We start from the raw sequence: 25987 nt of genomic DNA, 5'->3' as shown, positions 1-25987 counted from the left end.
GAATGTTTATATATGAAATGCTAAATTAAATATTATTATGAATAGACATGGTTTTACATATTTTTGGTATGTTTTTTCTTGGTTGTTTTTTGTTTACTTTTCTCTAATAGAATTAATTCCTTGATTTTTTTCAAGAATATGGGATTTTTTGCACACATGCCAATAAATTTTGGAAGCAGATAATGTGATTGTAAAGGCAGATGCATATTTACATTATGATGGGATTTTTTTTTTAACAGTGATAGATCATATGTGTAAATGTTTTCAATATTTCAAAGTAAGTTTTAATGAATATATATATATTTATGTGTATATGTATCTATGTCTATGTAAGCATATGTAGCTCATGTATACATATATATGAGCTACATATGTATATATATATATGTATATACATACAAGGTATATACATACAAGGTATGTATATACATATCTTTTATGTTAAGCTGTCTTGTTATAAATCTGTAGGTAAGAGTTGTGAGAAAATACTCACCATTATCAGTTTACTGTTGCAAATGATTATTTTAGGTCCCTCAAAGAATCACCAGCAAAGGTGGTGGCCAAGGCAGATTTAATATTTAAGTGATGGTGCAACTAAGTTCATCAGCAAGATTCATTCTACTTACTCAATTGTTGGAGCACATGCAAGAGAAATTGGACTAGAACCTGAAATCCGTCTACCTAAAACTAAAACCAACTGAAAATTATCTAAGAGTAGGCTGGAGATGGAAAAAGGGCAAGTACAGGAAAGGATTAAGGATAAAAATGAGTAAGAGAGACAGTCCTGTAGGATCACAAGTTTCAGAATAGACCACTTGGCCCAGACTTGACCAATGATTTAGGCCTAAATGTTTTAACAGCATTTAAACTAAATAGCACATTTAATTGATATTTAAATAATCTATCAAAATATTCCATTTAACTTACTGTAAGCACAACAGTAATTCACCTCAGGCCTAGCTTCCTTACAAACCTAAATTACTTAACAATCTGAGAGAGCAACATTCATAGTACATTTGCTTTAGCTTATTCACAGTTGGCACACATGCAGGCCTGAAGGTGTATGTACAAGGTAATCACTTGTGAAAAATTTCTCTCAGGGTCAGGGGAATACTCACATTGGATGCTTTTGCATCTTCCCAACAGGCTGAGCCTCGAGGAGTGGGGTTATCAGCCCAGGATCCATTGTCGTTGTTCACTGATCCTCCAAGTACAGCAGACTTGCTGAGAGGTGCCCCTCTCAGAGGAATTTGCTGATCACAGACCACTGCAGGCCAGAAGAGTTCAGAATTATTTATGAGGCTGCAAAAGACCTCTAAGATCATCACCTTCAGCCTCTGGTCCACTCCTTGTTGCTAGACCATGGCACCTAGTGCTACATCAGGTTGTGTCTTTAACACCTTCAGGGATGGTGATTCCACAAACTCCCTGGACAGTTCATTCCAATGAATTCCAGTCTAACAATCTGTTCTGAGAAGATATTCCTTCTGAAAGGACAGGTCTGCTTGGGACCACTGCTTCTAGAGTCATAAGAGAATTGGCTTAAGTCATAAAAATCTTCAATCTTGGCCACAATTCGGGTAGTAACTTTAGTTACAAAAATGTTGTTCCACTGAAGTTGTTATTCAGACAAGAAAAATAAGTTTCCAAAGTGGTTTGTGCTACCCAGCACAAGTTCTTGGGAGCAGACAGTATTTCTAATAGGCTCAAGAGCTTAGTCCAGGTGCTGTTTGTCAAGGCTGAGACCTAGTGAGTATTTCTGGGATCACAGTGCAGCCAGGGGGAATGCACCACCACACTTACTCAATGTTTTTTGCTTACTGCATAAGATATATTTAAAAAGATACATTTTACAAAATGAAAATGGGAAGGACATACAACTTGCAATTACTTTTCTTGGCCCTGAGAGAAAATCTTTATCTTAACTTTAACAGTAGTCACTGTCAAAAGAGGAAAGAACAATAACATTGGAAAGGGAAAATTAATTTTGAACTGACATAAGAATCTGCTTATTTTCACACTTTCTGAGGGTTTTTTTAAAAATAATACTGTATTGATGTTGGGAAAGAAATAATGAGTTCTACTGTCTTTTAAATATTTTAAGTTATTAAACTGGTACAAGAATGACTTGGTACTGTGTAATTTAACTGTGTATAAGAATAACATGCTCTAAGAGATGATGGACTGTCTGTTAATTATTTCTTCCTGAAGTGAGGTACATGATTTTTAAATCAAGGGAAAACTTGATGCAGGCACTGCTATAAAAAGTTATTATTTTCTAAATTAATAAGGAATCGTGTATCTGTAAGACTAGTAAGTTAGCCTCTGAGGAACACGAACAGCAGAAGTAGTATGTGCTAAACACTAAGCAAAATGTATTTCCTGCCTTCCATGCACAGTCCCTCCCAATCACTGGAATTAATATTCCTATCAGGCAAACACAGCCATGCAGTCCAAGAATGATTAGATAAATAATTGGATACAGAAATATAAGTCAATAAAAATGAATTTCCATTCACTTCCTATAGTCTTTATTTACATGAGCAAAGTAGATGGTGATTTTATATTCTAACAGTCAAGTCTAAATGGCTTTGAGTAATGTTTTATTAATAGAACACTTGGTTGCCCATAAGGTGAGTTAAAGTGCAAACTGTGGTCAGGATTAAGACTGACTGTTTCTAAGCTGGTAAAAGAGCATTGGTAGCCAGGGCTGGGTGTATATTAATAAAGTGTACGCTGGTAAGAGGAGTTTTGCTGCTGTACCTCAGACTGTGCCCCATACGTGATGAGTCAGAATTTGTTCTTGGAATCTGAAGAATTGTTTGCAATTCTGGAGTCAAAACCAAATTGAGTAACATAATGATGATGAATCTCAATCCATGAAGTATTTGGTCTTGATTTTGAAGACATGAGTGGACTATGTCTTAGGCAGCTTCCTCTTAATACTGAGGAACGTTTTTGGAGTATGATTGATATGATGACCTGGATCTACTCAGGAAAAGTTATTTTGTGAACACTGAAAGCTGAAGAGTTGTTTGTAAAATCAACAGTGATTTTGGTATAGATGATACACTTTTTATATTATGCAGGAGGGTTACTTCCTATAACCATAGCTTTTTTCCTAAATTCATCTTTTTATTTTATTTAAGTCTACTCGGAGTAACAACAGAACCAAAAGGGGAACAAGAAACAATTGTATCATTTAACTAATCCTCTCTAGCAATATTAGAACTAGTTATTGATATGTTAGATAATGCCACGTGCTCTTCTGACATCAAGTGGGCTAAGGCTTTGTGGCAGTTAATATTAGAAGTAATTCATGTTAGTTTAAATCCTCAGTTGCATTTAATTATATATTTGTTTGTGAAAAAAAAAAAACAGCTGCACCTTTTCCTCATCTCTGTTAGTCTGCCATTTGAAATATGCAGCAGAAGTTTTCTGTACTGTGCAGAGTTATCGAAAGTTTTGTCATACAAGCCTTCATTATTTGCTGGCCATTGAGTGATCTTCTCCAATATTTGAGACAGCTGTGAGAAAAACTATGCATCTCTGTCTTTGCAGATAATATTATTTGCATTCATAATTATCACAATAGATAAATAGTTTGTGGGTGAATTACACAGCAGATCCATCATCATTACACTTCCAAGTGTAATGAGACAGAAATTTGGCTCTTAGCCATCATAATGACATGGCTTAATAACATGATCAGTCTTGAAGCAAATTGAATCAAAATTTTCTTCCCCCAGGGAATAGAAGTCCCAAGGTATGTTCTAGGCAGCTGATATGATAAATTACTAAATACTTTTTTGTGCCATTCAGGGATGGCAAATATGCTTTTTTTGTACCTTTCACAGAAAGAGATCTAGAGAGCAGCTTGTTCATTTTTTCCTTCTTTGGGTTTTTCCATTAGTGTATCTTCTCCAAGGTAGTGAGTGCTAATTCCAGTAAAATTTCCTCATGAAAGGAAACCTCTTTTGGAAGTGCAGTTTTGTCGAAATTTTTGGACTTTGCTGCAAACGTTTGCAAAATCAGGTCTGCTGAAAACTGAACCTCTATTTACCTACTTAAATAAAGAAGAAATAATATGGACCTGTACTTGAAAAGTATAGTATATGTATTGCATATATGAAAGCTAATATACAAGGCAGGAGGTATCCTGCTGCTTCATATTAAAAAAATTAAAGTTAAGCCACTTTCCATTACAACTATAGCATTTCTGTCTCAGAAACAGGTTCCATGCAACTGAGATGATGAGTTTAAGAATGGAGTGAATGAGGAGCGTAGGATTGGGAGTCATTCAAGGGACAAGAAAGAAGGAAGACAGTGGATGATAGAGAGTCACTTGGTTTGAGGGGGTGGCAGTAGTGACAGAAGTTGGAAGAATGTAGCTTGCTAGTCAGAGTGAAAGGAGTAGGCAACAACAACTGAGGTGTGATAACAGAAAGGAATGTAAGAGACAGATTTGTAGTGTTCTGGAGATTGAAATAGAACAGCCTAGGCAAAGCAAACTTGAAAATACTGTATTTCCTTGTGATAGTTTTTGTGATTAACTTGTGCAAGTAACAAGAGTTTCTTACCTATCACTAAAATTCAATTTTTTCCCTCAATTGAGAATCCTTTATTTCTTACTAACTCATATGCTTTGTCACTGTGTGTCTTGACTTTAGGCACAGCCAGCATCTTACAGATGAGATGGCTACTGACCAGTTGTAAATATATTTATACCTCTGCTTAGGAAGGGATGACTTCTCTAACAACATTCAGAATACATAGGAACAAATAGGAACAAAGACATAGGAAACAAATACATTATTGGAATATATATCAGTTCAAGTCTTTCTGGTTATGTCACTATTTTGCAGACAGTAAGAACATCAAGATTGCAAAAAATCACTTGATACACAGACAGCAAATGGAAAAAACTGTTTTGGGTTGCTTGTTTTGGTTTTTTTTTTTATTTATTCATTTTATATTTCATTAGGAGGTCTTTAATAATTTCAGGTCATTGAACACTACATTTCTTAACTTTCCGAACATTGACTAGTGGGTAATTAATGATCTCAATATAACCTATTTTGTTTTCAAGTTAAGAGCACTGAAACTGCTATAAAATTCCTGGCATGCAGTTCATTGTGTTGTTTGATTCTGAAAGTGAAAAAAGATACAATATGTTTAATACTGTTTAAACCTTCTCTTAATATGAAAATGTAAGAAATATGTTGCACTGTTTTGAAATATGTTCATTTGTTTTATAAACAACTCTAGAAGAGTCTCAAACTCTTCAGCAATGGAATATGCCATTTAAAATTTGTAAAAATATAGCAGCCCGCTCAATGCAATTAGAGAAATGAAGTCTACATGAAGTCTTAGATAGTTTGTTTTATTCAGTTGCTAAAATTGAGTTTTTAGTGTGAAACGATTAATTTTTTCAACCAGAGACAATCACGTTTTACACACATTTTACAGACTGTGTAATACTCTGTGTAAATTATATTTCTCCACGTGCATTTAGAAAAGTGATGAAATTTTGAAAGTTCTAAATGGCATATACCTTTGATAAAGCGTTTGAGGTTCTGCAAAGACTGATTAAAAAAAACCCACCTGATTTTATAAGGCTTACTCTACTGGGAGAAAGGTGAGGTCAAAACTATGTCCATGCTTCCTTGTATGATGTACTGACCACAAAATCAACTTCATTTCTTAGTTGAAAAGGGGCAAAATATGACATGCCTTTCTAGCTCTGCAATCCAAAATATATTCTCCTGTAGAAAAAGTAGAAAAGTATAAACAACAAATATATAGACAAGCAGGTAGTTAAACATGAATTACTACTGTAAAACTGTTAAGATTAGTGCAGATTTCTTGCATGTCTTAAAGTAGTTTCCTATGAGCAGTAATTATGATAGAAAAATAGAAATTGGAACTGCAGTGATTGAAAACTTGTATGACAGATTCATGGAGATGCTGGCAATTTGGGTTGTTTCAGTTTGCTATTACTTCCGATAATTACCTCAGCGCACTTGAAAAGGCATCATTAAGCATGACAAAAAGAAAAATCTATCATCATAACATTAAAGATTACATTCTCTAATGCTGAAAGCTACATCAGTTTTTAGCTACATCAGGTTTTTTTTAAATTTTCAATTTTATGTCTGATTTTCATGTCTGTGTCTAGTGGTCCCTTTTTAACCTGTGCTTAACTTTCAGGAAAAGGAGCCTGAAAGAATACATAGAGATTTTGAAACAAGAAGTGTGAAACAAATACTTCTGCTCAGGCCCCCAGCTGTGCAACATGGTGTAAGTTATTTAACCATTTTATCTCTTTTTTTTCCTTTGTAGATAATGAAAACATACTATTTTCTGTATGTTTAATAATGCTTTGTTTTGATTAAAATTTTTAGCAATCATGGTGAAAATTTAATTTAAAAATTTATTTTAATTTAGTAGATACAAAAAATGTTAAAAGCCATAAAAGATGTTTTGGAAAAAAAAATCAATTGAAACCTTACCTCATTACTTTTTCAGCTAAAAATTTATTAGACTTGTAATACTTTGACAAATTATTCCAGCTGACCTAACCTTGAGGTATGTGTGACTCCTTATTTTTACTTTCTTTGCGTTGTTTGTTTGTGCTTTTACAATATTTTGAGCATTTAGAAAGTAAATGTTCTTGTTGGCTGAATTTCTGTAATCTCGTTTTGTTGTTTAAACAATTTAATAATTTCAGAGTTGTCAAATTCATATTTCAGTGCTTAAGTCCCAATGGTCTGGAAGGATCTAATCACTAGTGGATCCAGGAAAAGAAGTGATCTCATGGAAAGAAATAAAAAAATTCTGATATATAAGTTATAGAGAATATGGGGAGATATCAGAGTCCTTAGAAGAAAAGAAACATTTAATTCTTTGTATGAATCAGAAAAGTCTGACAAGTTTCAGTTCAGTATCCATGTTAACACAGTATCAGCACAGAATCTATCTCACAAATACAATCTTTCAACTGATCTGTGTTACAGTATGATTAACATACATCCATAGTAACTTAAGGAAATAGGTGATAGAATTCTTAGAGGAATTTCTTGGCTACCTAGATTGGTGAAACCCCCTCTGGAAAAAAAAAAAAAAAAAAAAAAAAAAAAAAGGAAATAAATAAATTGTTTAAGAACAAGAAGTGGGATTTTGAATCCTGAGTAGCCTGCATTTGAAGGAAGTGTTCATTAACTGACAAGACAGGTGTTCCCTCCATATGTGCTAGGAAAGCCATTCACTGAAGTCCTCACTGTAATAAAGAATCAATTGTGATCAGTATATTATTTGGAACTTGGTTTTTAGTGTAACTTTGATTGTTTTCCATACATTAGTATTGTACAAATAGATTTTAGCATGATTTCTATTTTCATTGTTACATGACCATTATAGGAACATAAGGACTCAGGGAGTAGGTGTGAGCGTGAACTCCTCTAGAGTGGATGTGAGCATGAGCTACCATGTGAGAATCTTGCTTTTAGTCATGAACTAACCAGAGTGTGCTTGTGTTCTTTTTGATCACTTTCTTTTCCTGTTTCTTATTCCTTCTTCTGTTGTGGGAAGGCCTGTATCATTTTAGCTTTGCTTTTATCCTGCCCAGTATTCATCCAAAAGGAATGAACTTGAAATCTTTGCGGTGTATTCATTAGTAATTATTTTTAAATAATTTTAGGTTTAGATTTGTCACATCAGTCATTATTCTTTTTCAAGCAATTGTAATTATTAAATTATTAAATTGTAAATTATTAAATTGTAAATGTAAATTGTAATTATTAAATTATTTTTTTCTGTGTTTTGCAGCTGAAAAGGTACTTATGAAAATTAAGTAATTAATTACATTTTAAGGTAGTTTTGAAAATTGGCTTCCCTTCATAACTATAATCCTTTTCTTTTAATTTGTACAGACATAAAACACATGATGTCAGCACAACCGTGTTTGCACCTGTCACCTGTTTCAAAGAATTTTGTAAGAACTAACTCTGGGGATTGCTGTAAGTACTTAGTCTAATACTGTTAGCTTTCTTTCTAAATGTAGTTGTATTTCCTATAAAAGTCTAACTCCTACTGGAAACTTCTTCATCATTAGGGCTTAAAATGCCTAATTAATTAGGCATTTTTAAATAAACTTTTTTTTAATGTGTAAATTATTTATAAACATTACTTTTTAAACACTAATTTTAAACATTATTTTTAAAATGTGTAAATATTTTATAACAGTGATTTCACAGAGCATTGATAGTGCAAGCTGCTCATAGTCTTTACAGACTGAACACTCATTTTAAAAATAATTCAAACAGTCTGTCATTTTCCAAAAGCCCCTTAGTTTTGTTTCATTATATTTTCAATGTGCCCATTTTGTGTGGTTCAGTCACCTGTATAAATAGCAGCTTTCTCAGAACTGAAATGAGCAAATAATTACTAACAATTTTGTATGAGCATTATTTTATTCAAAATAGCTTTTCACAATTTTGCTCAAAAACATGAACCACGAGAAGATTAAAGTACAAATGGTATTCAACAAATGCTCTTACTTTGAGTAACTGTGGTTATGCTATTATGCCTGCTACATCTTATGGATCACTGTACTATCTTATCGTTTAAGAAAATTTATATTGTCTCTCTTACTGCATTCTTTCAATGGTCCTGGTTTACTTTTTTAGTTATGTATTTATTTAGTATGTAGTCTTTAGGAAAATAAGTTAAATTATACATTCTACTTTTTTTCTGGAAGCAATAGAATTCTTAGTTTTTCCAGCTTCCCAGGGCTAAATTGACAAATGTAGGCCAGTCAGATTGAACTCTCCATCATTGTTTGTTGGGAGTTTAAAAATAAAACTAACTAAGCAAAACCAAAAAGACCCCCCCAAACGCCACAATAATTTTCTTCACATTTTAAGTCACTGTTCCTCAAGATAGAAGGTCAGTGTCATGGGAAATTGTCTTTGTAGTTGTGCTAGCCCAATCTTCTTTGTCACATAAGCTTGTACACTTGAGGTATTTGAAAAAGAAAATTAAAAGCTAATGTACAACTATATTCAATAGGAAAACAATTATATGAGTGGAATGATGTATTCTTGGTGACCTGTGTTGCTTAGAAACAAACTGCTGTTTTGTCAATTGATTAAATCCTTGTCTTCGAATGGTTTTTTACTGGAAAGTCCATTGCCATGCCTGACTCAGGCTCGGACATTCCTCAATTAACCATGAGGTCAAGCTACTGTCTGCTTCTTTCTTTTCTTCAATCTCACTTCAACTCAGCTAAAATCACTCAGACACCTGTCAGTGAGGATTTCTTACATAAAGTTTCATTTATTAGTACTGAATTTACCTGGTGCAAGTTGATTTAGAGCACACATGATCACATAGTGCATTTCTGTTACATTAGCCAGTGCACACATAAGAAAAGAAAAAAAAGCATTTTGCTTTCATATTAAATTAGTTGATATGTGGCCAGGTAAGTAATCTACCACCAGAAACTTACCCTGTCAGCATGGTTTGAACAAATTTAAACCAAAGAAGTAATTTTATAGGGGATCTATTCTATGTGTTGTAGTACTGTATGTTTTTGGTGAAGAGCAAGAAATTATCTGGCTAGATTTACTGTCTCAGTGGGGATTTTTTTTCTATTAGTCACCAAAGAATATTTCTAGAATCACAGCTTCCATATTCAGCTACAGATCTGATGCATTTGTTTTCTCTTGGTTCACACTTTGTCTTAATTATTGTAAAATCCTTTTCTCAAACTGAAAAACATAGCCATTGTCCATATGTATTTATGTAAAATATTGCTGCAGTGTGTAGTTTCTCACCATCTCATTTCTATACCCACCTTTAAACTTGTTCCGAAATTTCTCACTTTAGACCCCAGGTGGTCCCTCCCCTTCTATGCTAGGAATTATTGCCCTCTTCTTAAATTTTGAAGTGGTATTATTTTGCTTTCTTTCATGTTGTTTCACACTTGACAGGAATTTATATAAACATTCAGTAATTCCCTTACATTCCATGGCTTCCCACTGTGACTTTTGCTTCATGTACTCACTAATTCAAGAACTGAGTTTCAGAAGTGTTCAACCTACTTAGGGAATGTCCTTGAAGTAAGAAATAGTAACAAGCTTAACAGAAGTAAGAGTGTCCATAAGATCTTCACAGCTATTTTTTCCCCACAATGACCTATAGAAAATAGCATTAAATAATATATTTTCAGGTGGGATATACCTTAAACCTGGACATCATATGTGTTTCTGGATACTGTGGTAACTGCTGTGGTGTTGTCAGGGAAACAGCCTTGTGCTCGGTAGGCAAAACCAATGAGGATTAAGCAAAGCTATAATATAGCTAAGTCCCTGTGACCTTAGCAGGATCAAGATCTGTCAGTTCTTCACTTTGCAAGTGTCCCTCAAGAGTGAGGGAGATATGCACAAGTAAAAACATACCTGCAGTATGCCTGGTATAGATATCAGACTTGGAGTATTCTAAGAAGTGAATGCATTTCTCAGTTAGATGGATTAAAAGACTCCGTTTGTGTAAGTAAAATCTTTATAAACTAAATGATAGAAAAGTTTTTGTGTGAGCTTTGAATGTGGAAGAGATAATTAAATTATGATGAACTCTGGAGTCTCTTTTATCTTTGTTGAAAATTCACACAAAAATATACTAATATAAAAGTACACTAAAGTCACAGGGATAAGAAACAAAGTTTACAGCACTCTGGGGTACAAGGTAGTTGCCAACAGTTTTCAGCATAGTGTTCTTCTTTAGTAGTAAATATTGATGCGTGTGTTACTAAAGTAAACCTTCAATACAGACATATTTCATTCCAGTTTTTTGTATTAAAAGAAGTTAAACTTTTTCTGCTTAAGCATTAAATTATTTTTGCTTTTTCTAACACAAAATAGACTATTACACATTAGTTGAATTTTTGTAAAAAATAAGAATTAAGGAGCAATACATATGACATCATTTGGCAGAGTCTCTGGAGTTTATTGTTCTTTTCTTTCTTGTATTGCTGTGTAACATCAAATGTGATTTATTGTCTTTCTTAATTAGCCCTAAGTTCTAATAATTAATCTGCATGTGTCAACCATTATATTTTTAAGTATCTCTTGCATTACATGTCCATTATAAAAAAAAAAATTAAAATCAGTGTTAGTTTATCTTCAGACAATGCCAGATGAACCTTTTCCAATACTGATACTTGTCCCATGTCTTGTGCTGAGAATGGAGCATCTGACACAAAGCATGAAATGAGATGTCTGATTATGATAATGGCTTGAGTTCTAACGTTACCTTGTGATATGTTTTCTTTCTTTGTGCTTTTTTTTTTACCTTTAGGTTAATCTAAACCTCTGGCCAAGGCCAGCAGATTTTGTTAACTTTGATTATTCTTTCCTGCCATCCCAGTCCTTTTTATCAGTGCTCCTGTATTTCACTATTTTTTATATCTGATTGTTTGAAATAACTGGGTGGTTTTCCCAAAATTATTGTCTTTACCATTTCATCAAAGTTATCGAAAATTGCTGTGTATAAGATACCTCTTATCAAAGCAAGTTCAGGTTTTTTGCAGCATGTTTAAAGCAATTATAGAAATCTTGAAATTGACCTGATTTCATTGCTTCATTTCTGAGACTAGCCACTTTCCTATTATATTTCTATCAGAACATCAGGGGAATAAATGAACCAAGAGAACAGTGAAGACTTAGCTGCTTCTGTGAGTTCAATATGATGTCAGCCTTCTTAACTATGTAAAATGTGCAATAGAAAAGTTAGAGATGAGAGCATATTGAATACTTTAAATATTTAATGCTTACATATTTAAGAACAGAACATCAAAGTTTTTAGAGTAGATGCAGAAGGTGACTTAAAAGACTGCAGCATAAGTTCTGGGAGAAAAATGCACTGTGATGAAAAACAGAACATTTATTTGCAAAGTTGAAGGATTAGGAAACGTACCTTTCTCATTCCTATTTCTTCTTTTATTACTATTTATTACTAATTTTTTACTTTTAGTTTTCATGACAGGTGCAGAGTTCAATACTTTTCTTAATATATTATCTACATCTAAAACTTTTTCCCCTTCTTCCATTTTTTTTCTAATTTTTACAAGCAAATCTGTCCTTATTTTCTCTTGGTCTACCCTCTGTTAGACCTCACTAATATGAATGACCTTGACTAAGGTAAGTAATCAGTAATGACTAATTCAGAAAACAGCAAGTAGAATCCAACTTTTTTTGTTGTTTTCTGTAAACCAACTAACTAGTTTAACAATTTTCCTGTAAATTACTGCAGGTTATCTACCACCCTGCTGTTTTCTTGAATAATCTGCAGTCCTGAACAATTATGATAGCAGCCACAGCCTCCCCAGTTGTTTTGTTTGTGGACAAAGAGGCAGATCAGCCTTTCCTGGCTCATGGAGTGCATTAGGTGAATCCAGGACATGTCATCCTCCTTGTGCATGTGCTATGCAACTGATCCATGAGTGCATAACAAGTCTAAGATATTTCTAAAGCTGTTGATTTACAGCAGGCCATCTGTGCATGGCCCACAGCCACGTGTCCAGGTGTTCCAACTTGTTTGGTAGATATCTGTTCTTCCATGTGAAATGCTGCAAATACAGTTTTCTCATTCTGTTTTAAATTACTGGTGTACCTTTTGTCCACCTATTCTAAATACCATGGACATCTAATTTGTTTGATCAAATCCAGACATAAATTCAGAAGTAATCACTGGAAAAAATATTAATGTGAAGTCAGTTTAATTCTATAGTATGAATATGGGGGAAACCAGAACTAGACTTAAAATACTCCAATCATGTCTGATTTTTCTTCCTCTTTCATCTTATATAGCTATTGACAGTGCTGTAAAATACAACAGCAGTTTACAAAATCAAAATGTTGAAATTTGTCACATATGGACAACAAAACCCCAGGAAAAAAATGAGGTTATGGAAGACCTCACGTGTTTAGGTTGCTGTTGTCAAAAGACTGAACAGGGAACTGTATTTTTAACTGAAATAAATAAAAGCATAATGTCCAATCTCTAATTTAGTCCAGTGACCTTCTCAAATTGAATTTTTGTGAATTATATCCCCACAGAATATGGAAAATTAATTGCATTGCTATTACAAGATTATGTGTTTATTGGAATAGTTTATATTGATTATTTCTGCACTGCATTGTAATATTTTGAATTTGGAGCACGCTACATTAGACAGATATTTAAATCTGTATGCTGGATGCTTTCTTTTTCTATGGTTTTTTTTTGTAATTTACCTTTAGACTTCTGATCTATATGTTTTAGAGTTAAATTTCTCATAGGGGTAACTTGCGATAAATCACTTTCTGAATAGGTTTGGATGAGTGAAACACTCAGCCTTGGAACACACTTACCCAGATTATGAAATACAGATGCCAAGGTGGGTATATTATTAACTGATGTGTGGTTTCCTTTAAAAAGGATATATAGAATATGCTGTTTCACATCAGTTTTAAGTCAAAGACTGTCAACCACAGCAGCTACCTGTGAACAACTGAATGTATTTGTAGTAGATCTCTTTGTGTCACTGCAGCAATATCTAGTAAGAGATAGGTAATTCTAACAGAAATCAAAGACACGACTAACCAAGAGTATCTCATTCTTTTGCAAATTGCTTCCCCTATTTTTTTCTATGGAAAACGATGCAGAATGTTTATATCAACATACTTGTATTTCTCTGCATACTTGACTGCATTTTTTATTGTTTGTTTCATTAGTATTTATTTTACTTGTGTTTTGTATACAAAAAATAAGCAAAAAGAAAAATAGCCATAGGCTTTAACGTCTATGGGTATTCTTTAAAATAAGCTCACTGTGGGTGTGCTTTTTATGTAAGTAGGTTTGGTTTACTGAAGAGGGTCCCGATTGGAGAACCAGCCAAGTAACGACACTCACACCAATGTGGCCACATGCCATTCTCACTTTATTCAGTAACTTTGGCTTATTTATCTTTCTCTATACACTGTCTCACGCCACTAATGCTTAAAGCTCATTGGTTAAGTAGCTATATTCACACATACATGTTAACTGCTGATTGGTTGTCACGCTATAAGCATTCTTAGCTAAGGTGTGCCAAGTTAGCAGTTCTCACTACGTGCTTGGCATCTAGTCTCATCTTAGCACAATGTTCATTCTTCCCTGATGTATCTATTCGAGGCCAGCACATGGTCTATCTTGTTCCGAGGACAATACATGGTCTTCAAAGTATCTCTGTAATCTGCAGGCCAGGTTTGTCCAATTCCCATAAGAGAATATCATGGCCTTGTTCAGCTAAGAATCCTTCTACACATCCCCTGTTTTCTTTTTTGGACAACCTAGGCTCGCTTAACAATTGATTCTAAACTCTTTTTGATACAAGAAAGAATGCAACAAAGGATAATAAGCACAGCAAAAATGATAACTAGAAAGTGGATTCCTTCTATCAATAAAGTCTTCAGCCAGCCAGTGATTCCCCTTTCTTTGAACCACTTGTCAAAAGAATTTTCAACAATAGTGAGTTTTTTTATATTATTTTTCAGCTGGGAAGGTTTTTGTGAATGGATTCAGAATGATCAGAAAGATTCATATAGCACATTCCTTCAAAATCTTTGCAGCCACGTGCTTGTGATAGTAACAAAAATTCAATGGCTGCTTGATTCTGTAATACAGCATGTCGTACACTTTCAACATCAGTGGTAAGCTCGGTTAACACTCTGGAGGTAATGTTAATTTGTTTCCCTGTCCAACAGGCCAATCATTTTAACTGAGTAAGGGCTTTGGCAGAAGCAACTTGTGGTGTAAAAAGTGAGGCTAAAATGACAGATGGTCGCCCCTACAACTGAACATTATCTTTGCATTCAGGTCCTAACTGGTCTACACTGTGTCTAATGCATTTAAATCTGTGACTTTTGTTGAGCATTTGATGGGTAGTAGGGGCAAACAATGTTAGCTTACCAAAGTAGCAGGGTCCTCATTGTGCTTTTGCAGGTATGGCAGGCCAAGCACGATCTCCACAAATGAGGAATATTCCTGGAAGCAACATTTTTGCTTTCTCCGCTGCTTTACCATACCATGGAATAGGCCAAATCCAATTGCTGCAGTAACCGGTGGTGTTGTAATACCAGGGGGACTCAGGGGCAATCCAAGTAGTGTCATTCTTTGGTTTGTGAATTTTGAAATTACCTGAGTCAATGTCTTCTTTGTAAAATCCAAAAATTAAACAGTAATTTCCTGGCATGGATCCTAAGATGTCAAGCTCTTGGGGTTCTATGCCAGTAACGTTCAGTCCCTGAGCAATTTTGAACGCTTGAACTCCTAAGGGGTTTTTTGGAACACCAAGATGTTCACACCAATTTACCTACACAGATTTGCTATTGATGGTGCTATTGATGGTTAGTTATTGTTTGGTCTGTGTAGGGTATATTTTGCTTTTTGTCCAAGATTCAAATTTTCTCATATTGTTTAAAGGGACTCCAATCAAGCAGGTACAAAATGGGTTAGAGGGAGTAGCTAATGACAAGCAAAATGAATCTTGTCCTGTTTTGTTGGCCCAGGTCACCCACTTGTTTGCTTGAGGTTGGGCAGGAGCCCATTTTGCATCTGATGAGGGTATGCTGATTATTCTTATCAGCCTTATAATTAAACAAAACAATTTCATTATTTTGCAATTTTTGTTCCCAATTGACAAAATGAACACCACAAGCCAAGTGCTTGTGTTTTCTTTGTAGCTGAAACAACAGTTAATGCTTTCATTAAGGTCTACCAACAAACAGCTTCTTCTCTGTATGGCTACCAATACTCTCTGGTAACCATATTTCTGGGAAAAACTGGTCTGGCTGAAGGTTTAAAAATTCTCTGCAAGTATTTTCAAAAGTCATATTAGCAAACATGTTTTGGCATTTTAAGCATAAAGCATGGTTATTTTGCAAGCGGCTACAATGAATAACAAATTTTTGTTTACAGTTACTGCAACTTAATACTATTTCTGTTAACTCTTTACAATTTGCACAAGCAGTACTTTTTGCCTTACATAGTTTTTTTTGACGCAGTGTTAAAAGCTCATGATCCAAATGGTTGATTTGTTAGTACTGTTGTTAGCACTTCTGCTGATGATGGGATTGGTCCTAATTCTGCACAGAGTTTGTAAAAGACTGGATGGATGTAGCGCTGTCTTCTACATTCTCTTCATTCTTCTGGGGTTGATATGCAGGGTGGACAAATCTGCTAGGAACCCAGAGAGGTCCCTTACCTGTGGAAACACAAAAATACCCTCGACTGATAAACAATACTGGAGAAGGTCCTTCCCAATTACCTGTAGTCATGTTTTTATAATGAACTTGCAACCCAGGGATGGTTTCCTTTTGATTTCCCTGAATGGTTTGATGATGTACAATGGGGGACCCTTCTCTTCTTTCTGTTAGGAACAAATAGTTCAATGCAAACAGCACCTTACTTAAGCATTTGTTTACATCAGTCTCTGTTGGTGTTTTTTGCTTCTTCAAATACTCGTTTATTGTACTATTAGCTCTTTCAACTACTGCTTGCCCTGTAGGGGAGTGTGGAATTCCTCTAACATGTTTAATTTCCCATGTTGTCATAAACTTAGCAATTTTTTCACTGCTGTATGCAGGACCATTGTCTGTTTTTATTTCTTCTGGCATTCCCATTATAGCAAAACAGACTGTCAGGTGTCTTTCCACATGTAATTCCTTTTCTCCAGTCTGTGCAGTGGCCTGGACAAAGTGAGAGTATGTATCAATTGTCACATGTACAGATTTAGATTTTCTAAATTGAGGTACATGTGTTACATCCATTTGCCATATTTGAAGTGCTTTCAGTCCTTTTGGGTTAGTGCCTAACCCTGCACCAGGCCCATGATGGCTGCATTTAGGACAGGAGCAAACAATGGCCTTTACATCTGCTATGGCTATGTGGTACTGTCAATGTAATGATTTTGCATTTTCGTGGAACATCTCATGGCTATTTCGGGCTTCTTCAAATTTGTTTGCTGGAGGTGTTATTGCTAAGCAACTGACTGCCTCATCAGCTCAAATATTGCCTTCACCTAGACCAATGTTCCACTGATGACTTCTGATGTGCATGATTCAAAACTCATGTTTTCTTTGCTGAAGGGTACTGCACAAATGTATAAACAGTTCACCGAGATGTTGATTTTTTGTTTCTCTTAGCAAAGCATCTTCAATGTGCTGCACTACACCGACTACATACAGCAAGTCTGATACTATGTTTACAGGTGTGTCATTCCAATTTTCCAGAGCCCGGCACAATGCTTTCAGCTCCAAGGTTTGGAGACTGTCCTTTGGTTCTCTAATGATCACATGTTTCTGCCACTGATTGTCTGATTGCCATACACACGCAGCTTTCTTCATTTTTTGTCCTGCATCTGTAAACACAGTTGGTCCTTTAACTGGTCTTTCTGAGTACAGTGGCTTTTTGACCCATTGGTAGTGCTCTAGCATCTTCCAAAGAGGTCCTTTTGGTCTGTTGTTATGAATAATTCCTGGATATCCCATCAAAGCTTCTTGTAATTCTGTTGAATGTGTTAGGAGCCATTCATAATCGTCTCCACGGACTGGAATGCTGATGTCTGCAGGTTCAGATCCATCAATTTTGATGATTCTGTCTCTTCCTTTCTTTATCAAGGCTGCCAATGCTCCTGAACAACTCAAAATGCCTGCTTCAGTTGCATTGGTAGGAACACCCACTCAATGATGATCACTGCTTTCCCCTTTTTCTTTTGCCATTGTAGAATAATGGCAAGAGGGGAAGTTGTAGCATTGCAGATTAGTAGAGATAGTGGTTGATTTGCTAGTCGACGGCTACTCCAGTTTGTTTGAATTTTGCGAGCTACTATGTCCAGAGCAGCTTGTTGCTCTGGTGAACAGGTTCAGGGGCTGTTTGCTTCAGTGCCATATAGCTAAGATCGGAAGGGTTGCAGATCATCATTAGTGATGCCAACAATATTACAAACCTATTTGTCCTGGTTCAGGGCATATTTGAGAGAGAACCCCCCCCCCCCCCCCCCCCCCCTCCCAGAACAGGACGATTTGGGATAAAAGCATCATATAGTCAACCTAGGACACCATTGTAGGTCTCCGAGGAGATTTTGAGCATCGTGTAATTTAGTTATTTGGGCAGTGGTTGTTACTTTTTGAGGCCTGATTTGGGCATCTGAGATGAGCCAACCTAGGCATTTCCAGGGTGCAAAACTTTGGATTTTTTCAGGGGCTACAGTTAAGCTACAAGAGTGTAGATGATCAATGAGCCACTGTAGTTGAGTGTCAGATAGTTCAGTTTTGGCAGCAAGCAAAATATCATCCATGTAGTGATAAATAAGTACATGTGGCCAATGTTGTCGTATAGGTTGAAGTGTCTAATCAACAAAAATTTGGCACATAGCGGGCGGGTTGCAAGAGCCTTGGGGAAGAATTTTCCATTCAAAGCATTTGGCAGGGGCTGCATGATTAATAGATGGCAAAGAGAATGCAAATCTTTGTGTGTCATCAGGATGTAAAGGAATTGTGAAGAAACAGTCTTTTAAATCTATTATAACAATTTGCCAGTTTTTAGGAATCATTGTAGGAGCCGAAAGGCCAGGTCACAATGCTCCCATGGCTAGCATTTGTTCATTAATTTTTCGTAAATCATGTAGGATTCGCCATTTTCCAGATTTCTTTGGTATAACGAAGATAGGAGTGTTCTATGGGCTTGTGGAAGGTCAAATGTGACCTGTTTTTAACTGTTCTTGAATTAATTCTTCTGCAATGTGCAGCTGTTCTGAGGTCATTGGCCACTGTTCTACCCATATTGGCTTTTCAGTTAACCATGTGATTTTCAGTATGGGTGGTTGTTGTCCAGCGGCCGTGGCACAAAATGCTGATCAGTTATCATGACGAGTCCTAATTGTGATAAGACATCTTGTCCAATTAAGCCTGGTAATGTGTGTGGAAATTGCATTACATATGGTCGAGTTAAAATACTTTGGCCATTTTCATACTGTAGTGTAATTAAATCTTTACTTTGTTTTGGTGCTTTTGCACCTCCTACTCCTACTACTTGGGTGACAGGAAATTGCAGTTCCCATGTTTGAGGCCACATGTGTTGATTCATGATGGTGACACCTGCTCCAGACTCTAATAATGGTTCTAAGTCAATTTGTTGATTGCCTTTCTTTAGTTGAATTTTTTGATATGGTCTCTGATTAAGATCTAATGTAAAGAACACTTTATGTCCAGTAGATCCAAAACCATTTTTTCCTCTTATTTTGAGTGTTTGGCCTTTTTGCAGGAGCATATTCTAATAGTGAGGATCATGTGTACAAACGTTTTCAAAGGGAAGTATTGGAGCAATTTTGCTTCCTTTTGGAATTGTAACGGGTGATTGCAAGGCATAGGCCATGATTTGCACTTGTCCTGTAAAGTCTGCATCAACTGCTCCAGGTAGTACAATTACTCCTTGTTTTCCTGTTGAAGATCTTCCAAGTATGAGTCCTCCAAGTCGAGAAGTTCTACTGTATAAAAGACCTTTAACATCAATTGGAATTAATGTCACTTCTTTATTGCTTAGAGTTACTTTTACTGAGGTTGCCACATCCACTCCGAGATTTCCTTGTGTGGCTGGGATGTGCTGGTAAAAGAAATTATTTTCTTCTGGGTTGCGGTCGTCTGAATTTGTGTCTTCGCGTGCAGACTCGACATGCTGCGTTCCTTTTTCCCGATTGTCTTCATCTGCAAGCAGCTGTGGCATGAATGTCAGAGTTACAGGTATGACACCAGTTTTGGAGCAGTTTTGCCACATGTGTCCTGGTTCACCAAAGCAATAGCAAGTGTTGGTTTTAATATTGTTACTATTTTGAGGTCTTATTTTAGTTTGTTGATCTCTGCTTCCAGATAGTGCTGCTGCCATAATATGTCATTGTTCTTTTATCGTTCCTCTTATTGCTGCAGTGAATGCAGCTACTTGATTATTTTGCTCTGCTCAGGTGGCTCTCACAAGCATTTCATCTACTGGGCTGCCTTGAGGTGAGGTTGCTACAATTGCTCTTGTTTTAGAATTTGCACTTTCAAAAGCAAGAGTACAAAACATATGGTCTTGAAGTTCAGGTGGTAAATCTGAAGAGTCTTTTATTGCTGCTGACAAGCGATCTATGAACTGTCCATAAGGTTCTGTTGTTCCCTGTTGGATAGTGGTATAAGGTGCAGGCCTTTTCTTACCTGGTACAGACAAGAGAGCTTGATGAGCTAAAGTTTGAGCAATTTGATGCATTTGGATAGGATATTGTAGTTGAACTTGTGTAGTAGAATAAGGTCCTTGACTTGTTAACATGTTGGTTTGCAGTCTATAAAGGGGGTCTCCTGCAATTTGATGTTTGTTTACTTCTTCTATTGCTAATCTTTTCCATTCTCTTTCAAACATTAAATATTGTGATGGTGTCAGAAGTAAACTTGCAATGCCTGAGCAGTCAGCAGGAGAAAGGACATCTGCTGTAAAAATAAATTGAATGATTTGACGAGCAGCCTCTGATCAGAGACTGTGTGTGGTAAAAGTTTGTTTTGCTTGTTGCAGTATTTTCCAGTCATGTGGTTCCAAATTTGCTTGATTATTAATAATTTGTACAGGACAAGCGAGAGTACTTGCTGTGCACCATTCTCCATCTAAGATAGCATCACAAATTGCTCCTGACCAGTGTTGCTGTATCAGATCTTTTTCTCATTTAGGAGCCTGTGGAGGCGACTAGAGCCACTCAGGCATTGGTGGAGCACTAGGAGTGATAGGCATTGAAGTGGAAAGGGGAGTAGGTTTAACTTCTGATTTTTTCATGTTTTCTGTTTTTCTAACTCTTCTTGCTGGGCAGATAATTCTGTTATTTTCTTTAGAATTTCTTGAAACAGATCATTAAGTTCAGGGTATTTTGATTTACGAGTTTGATTTTTTTTCTTCTTCATATTTATCTGACGACGTGTCAGGTAAGGGGGGTATAAGGTGGAACGGCATGGGGAGTAACAGGGAGAACGACTTTGACAGGGAGAATAATGCTCTCTTTTCTTTTTATCTTGTCGGCGAGCTGTAGCTGTCTTTTTTGGCTTTGCGCCACCAACTACTCCAAGTGATTTATTATTTTGCTCTTCTTCTACAAGAGGGGGGTTGAGCGCTTCTTTTTGTTTTTGGTCAGCTGTAAATTCTGGTAGAGAGATTTCTTTTTTTTGTGACACACTATCAATTACTTCTTGTAAAGAAGAACAAACAGGGGCAGTATTTCCTTTCATAGGTCAAGTATTTCTGACCCCAAAGAAAGTAGCAAGATGTGATGGTTTAGGAGATGTTGGATCTTTTATTTCTTGTTGTTTTTCACTAAAGTCTCTTCCCAAAGTTTCAATGGCTGCAGCAGCCACTTTTTTTCTCAGCTTTCATAGTCTCTAAAGTATGAGTAACAGTTTTCCAGATGGCTCCTAACTCTTTTGCTTCTTTCCCATCTTTCCGTCCTTCGATTGTACTGTCCCAAAGATAATTCCCTACTTCTTTCCACTCAGTTATACTAAAGAGGAGGGAAGGTTCAGATAACTTTTGTTTTTTACATGCCCACTTTACGAGGGCTACTATTTCTGTTTCTTTTATGTCCTCACCTCTCTAAGAGAGGATACTTGTTAGCAATCTAATTGCTGTGTCTAATTCCATCACGGTCTTACCTTGGCAGGGGTTCGATGGCCGTTCAAGCTCCGGACTGTGGCTGCATTTGCCCAACAGGCCACTCCTGCTTCCTGTCTCTCCGGCTCCCAAATCTGATTCTTGCTTGAGAAGTCAGAAGCTGAATTAGAATCTTGCTCGAGACATGGGAATCTGGTGATTGGAGTCTTCCACATTTAAGCAAAGAGAGTCCATGTTCGGACGCCAAAGTGAAGAGGGTCCCAATCGGAGAGCTGGCCAAGTAACAACACTCACACCAATGTGGCCACATGCCATTCTCACTTTATTCAGTAACTTTGGCTTATTTATCTTTCTCTATACACTGTCTCATGCCACTAATGCTTAAAGCTCATTGGTTAAGTAGCTATATTCACACATACATGTTAACTGCTGATTGGTTGTCACGCTATAAGCATTCTTAGCTAAGGTGTGCCAAGTTAGCAGTTCTCACTACGTGCTTGGCATCTAGTCTCATCTTAGCACAATGTTCATTCTTCCCTGATGTATCTATTCGAGGCCAGCACATGGTCTATCTTGTTCTGAGGACAATACATGGTCTTCAAAGTATCTCTGTAATCTGCAGGCCAGGTTTGTCCAATTCCCATAAGAGAATATCATGGCCTTGTTCAGCTAAGAATCCTTCTACAGTTTACATATTGATTTTCAGTTTACAACCCAGTTTAAACTTAGATGTAGAATCAACCCAAAACTTCAATTGTAAGGGTGTTACCACTATCTTTGGGTTCATGTCCCCCTTCAAGTCAAACTGTTTCACAGCATGTCTTGGTTTGAAAAGATAGGTCTTTGCTAAGGAAGGCGGGAGCCTCTCTTGAAGTGGAAAATGTAAACCCCCTCCCTCTGAATTATTAAGGGGCTCCAAGGCAAAGATATGGCAGGAGTAACAATTCTTTATTAGGAAAAATAAAAATGTAGTAATACAAAACAAATAGCAGTGATTAATCGTGTTGCCTTGAAGCTTACTGTGATCCAAAAGCAGCATGCAAGCTAGACAGTGCTTAAGGGTGCTCCCTTATGGCTCCCTTCATCTTTCAGGAGACAACAAATTATTTCAAGCAGGGAGCAGTAGCAAAATGCCTCCTCCCATGCCTGTCCACATCCCAGCTCAGGGAGCAAGGAAACTGCTGCAGATGTACAGAACTGTGAAGTTGTAGTTCTGCAGTGAAGGAAAGTTAAGTGTGGCACTCACAGCTGTCCTCTGTCTATAAATAGGGAAAGTGTTTCATTTCAGAATCAAAGTAGTTTGGTCTAATTACCTGTTAAAGCTGGTAATACTTGCCAACAATGCATGGCAGGCTACCTTAATATTTCATTTTCAGACTGTTTAAAAAGGAGATGTTTGGGGAAGCCTCAATGCCTGTCGGGCTTTTTGATCTCTTGCTATGTGTTGTGCGTTTTTGAAGATTATTGACTGAAACAATATAAAGCATGCAAGTTTTCCACTATTACTCTTATTTGAAGCACTGGTTTCAGTTTAATGTTTCAGAAGTGATAGAATCAAATCCAGAAAATTATTAATAGAAAAAATGAGAAAAATTCAATTGATTTGCTAACATTCTTTGCTGTCCCATTTCAAGCCTGCCATTTAGTAAAACTGAGTAAATACTGATGATACTTCCTCTGAGAGATATTATGTTCTTCAGAAGTAATAATATTCAGCCTTCTTCAGCCAGAGAAAAACACACAGAGGATAATTTGGATTACCAGTTCTGTTTTTTAAAGGTATTAACAGGCCCATGTCCAAGAAGGTGATTATTTCAGTGCTTGTTGCTTAGGATTTATATTGAGGCACATGGTTGCTAACATAAAATTGCTCAGCTTCCTTAGGAAAAGGTATTTAAGTCCTTTAAGGCACAAAACCACAGAAATGGTTACACTGGATCAAAGCTATTCATTTTTCTTATTTTCAACCTGTGGTTAGTTCATAACCCATTTTACAGAGAAAAAGGCAAGAATATTGCATTTACAGAATAATCATCTTAATAAAGAAAATTTCATGTTAGGTTCTTGCTGCTTGTGAGGCTTAATTTACATGCAAAGACTCTGCTCAGTTGAAGGCAATGGAGAAAACAAAGAAAAGGTGAACATTACTCTTGAGTAAAGAACAAGAAGGAAAAAAATACAGAGAGGTTTATAGATTGACATGACATAAGTAGCTGACAGTGTCTTCTGAATAGTCAATATTTGATTGATATTTCCTGAGCAAGTACAAAAAATAAATTGGGTAAAATTCACAATAGAATTTTAGGGAGAGGATATGATTGCATCTGTTGAGAACATAGTGAGAACCTTGGATATATTGTAAGGGAAAGCAAGAGACTTTTGGGATATTGAGTGATGTTAATTGTATGTCCTGACACACAGGTTAGCTCACAGTTGCAAGAGTTCTGATATGAGGTATCTGAAAAGCTCCATGTTCAGCCTGATAATAAACAAGACAAGCACTGCAATGCTGACTTCTAGCATTTCTTTTTGCACTTTGGTATTTACAGTTTCTGAGTCATACGAATGCCAGTATATTTTCACTGCATCATTTGTTGTTTTGTAAGCCCACATTGTTATCTCCTTTCTAAGTTATGGAGTCCAGGTATTTTTTTCTCTTTTGTATGGTGCTTTTTTTCTACAAATTTCCTTATATTTTTAACATTGTATTAAAATTTCTGTGTAAATTCCTTCTGTTATTTTTGTATTCTTCTGGTTTTTTGGGGGGTTTGGGGGGTTTTTTGGTTTGGTTTGGTTTTTGTTTGGTTTTTGGGGGGTTTTTTGTTGTTTGTTTTTTGGTTTTTGTTTTTTATCTGATAGAGTGTTTTTTAAACAGAAATAAGTAATACTAATATAGCTATGTCTTTGATTTCTGTAGTCCATATGAACACTGATATAACTGTCCTCCATTCTAATTCTTACAGCATTTGTATTAAAGAGAGGGATTTTTTGTTAGTAGGTTTCTTTCTTAGTACATGCATTTGGTTTCTTCTTCATTATAAGTACAAGTAGTTGGGTTAGTTTTTTTTTTTTCAGTATCCACTGAGTATGTAGTTACCAAGAAAATCGTATTTGCTAATATGGTTTTCAAATCTGTGAGTGTTCCCTTTGTTATAGAGCAGAGCTCAGATACAAAGTACAGTCAACTTGCATGTCTTATACACTGGTGCTTATGAGATTAGACTAGAGGTTCTTGCTGTTATCTCAGTGTTATTTGTTTCTCCTGGGGGATTCCTCTTTGAGGTAATACAACTTCTAAGAGTTGAAATTGCAAACACCCTATTTAACAGAGCGATGTGGTGTTTGGACAGCCAGAATCACAGTTAGGCAAGCAGATATTTTTCATACAGTCATCCCTTTAGTCAGGTATCTGATATGATCTAAAGTGTCCAGGATTGTGGGTTTCAAGCCTACTGAATTTCTTAGCATATGATATTAGGTGTATTTTACAGGTCCTACACTGGGCACAAGGTAAATGTCGCCCTTGAACTTTGTCCAAGAATTTTCAAATTACGTAACTTTTGAATCTTCTGAAAATATAATATGCAAGCTTCAGCAGAAAACAGCAGGGAAAAAAAACTAATTACATGCATATTTTGCACTGTACTAGACAGAAGTGATACTTACCCTACTTCTGCAAGTCAAACACATGCTTTTCCCTCTAAAACTCCTTTCAAATATCAGACTTCAATTTGGCTAAGGCAGAAACTTAGACTGGTAACAAGTAATACTTGTTATAACAAGTATTAGGTCTGCTGGAAAGACAGATATTAGATACATAAGTTCCTGTTTTACTGACTGTGTGAGCCATTCATAAACCTTTAATATAATCTGGCATGTATACATGACTCTGCTGCATCACATTTTCTTAACAAGGTTCTGTTTAAATTTCCCATCTATTCACTAGCATTTTGACAATTCCAGAAACAGGTCTGGCAGGATTTTTTTAAAATAAATATTGTAATCTGTTTTATAATGCTGCATTCTTTTTTTCCATAGTAGAGTTCAGCTCAGCCTTCCCATGCAGCAGTGTTAATGTCTTTGATTACTAAATTTCAGGTAAAAATTCCCTCTAAATTTCTTTTCCTTGGTATGTCTGCAGTAGATGTCTCCTATACACTACCTTGATGAAAGGAATTTGGTAGGATGCTAGTGGCCTGCAAATATTTGCCAATAATGTAATCAGAACTGTGTTTCAATGTCAAAAATGTAAACAGAACTGTGTTTCAAGTTCTGCAATTCTTTG

The 25987-nt window shown here is 36.0% G+C and overlaps 1 protein-coding gene and 1 long non-coding RNA gene across 13 annotated transcripts in view; one reads left to right on the top strand and one right to left on the bottom strand.

Annotated features, from left to right (window-relative positions):
* Positions 1–25987, top strand: part of PRLR (prolactin receptor) — a 158144-nt gene that overhangs the window by 14356 nt on the left and 117801 nt on the right. For 2 of the 12 annotated variants that reach the window (XM_038123829.1, XM_038123823.1), the window contains exons 3-5: positions 6211–6300; positions 7932–10550; positions 13373–13438. The gene's annotated coding sequence lies outside the window, so the exon portion shown is untranslated. Of the gene's footprint in view, positions 1–6210; positions 6301–6528; positions 6589–7931; positions 13439–25987 lie in introns of all 12 variants that reach the window. The other 10 variants (XM_038123832.1, XM_038123827.1, XM_038123831.1 and 7 more) reach the window with 7 other exon arrangements.
* Positions 13278–22273, bottom strand: LOC119695403. Its single transcript, XR_005255197.1, has 2 exons — positions 21744–22273; positions 13278–16285 (listed from the first exon to the last, which is right to left on the bottom strand). It is a non-coding gene; the product is annotated as an uncharacterized LOC119695403 (long non-coding RNA).

The sequence above is a fragment of the Motacilla alba genome, chromosome Z, assembly GCF_015832195.1.
Source record: "Motacilla alba alba isolate MOTALB_02 chromosome Z, Motacilla_alba_V1.0_pri, whole genome shotgun sequence".
NCBI lineage: Eukaryota > Metazoa > Chordata > Aves > Passeriformes > Motacillidae > Motacilla > Motacilla alba.
Note: the sequence above shows the minus strand (reverse complement) of the source record. Positions and strands in the feature narration are given on the sequence as shown.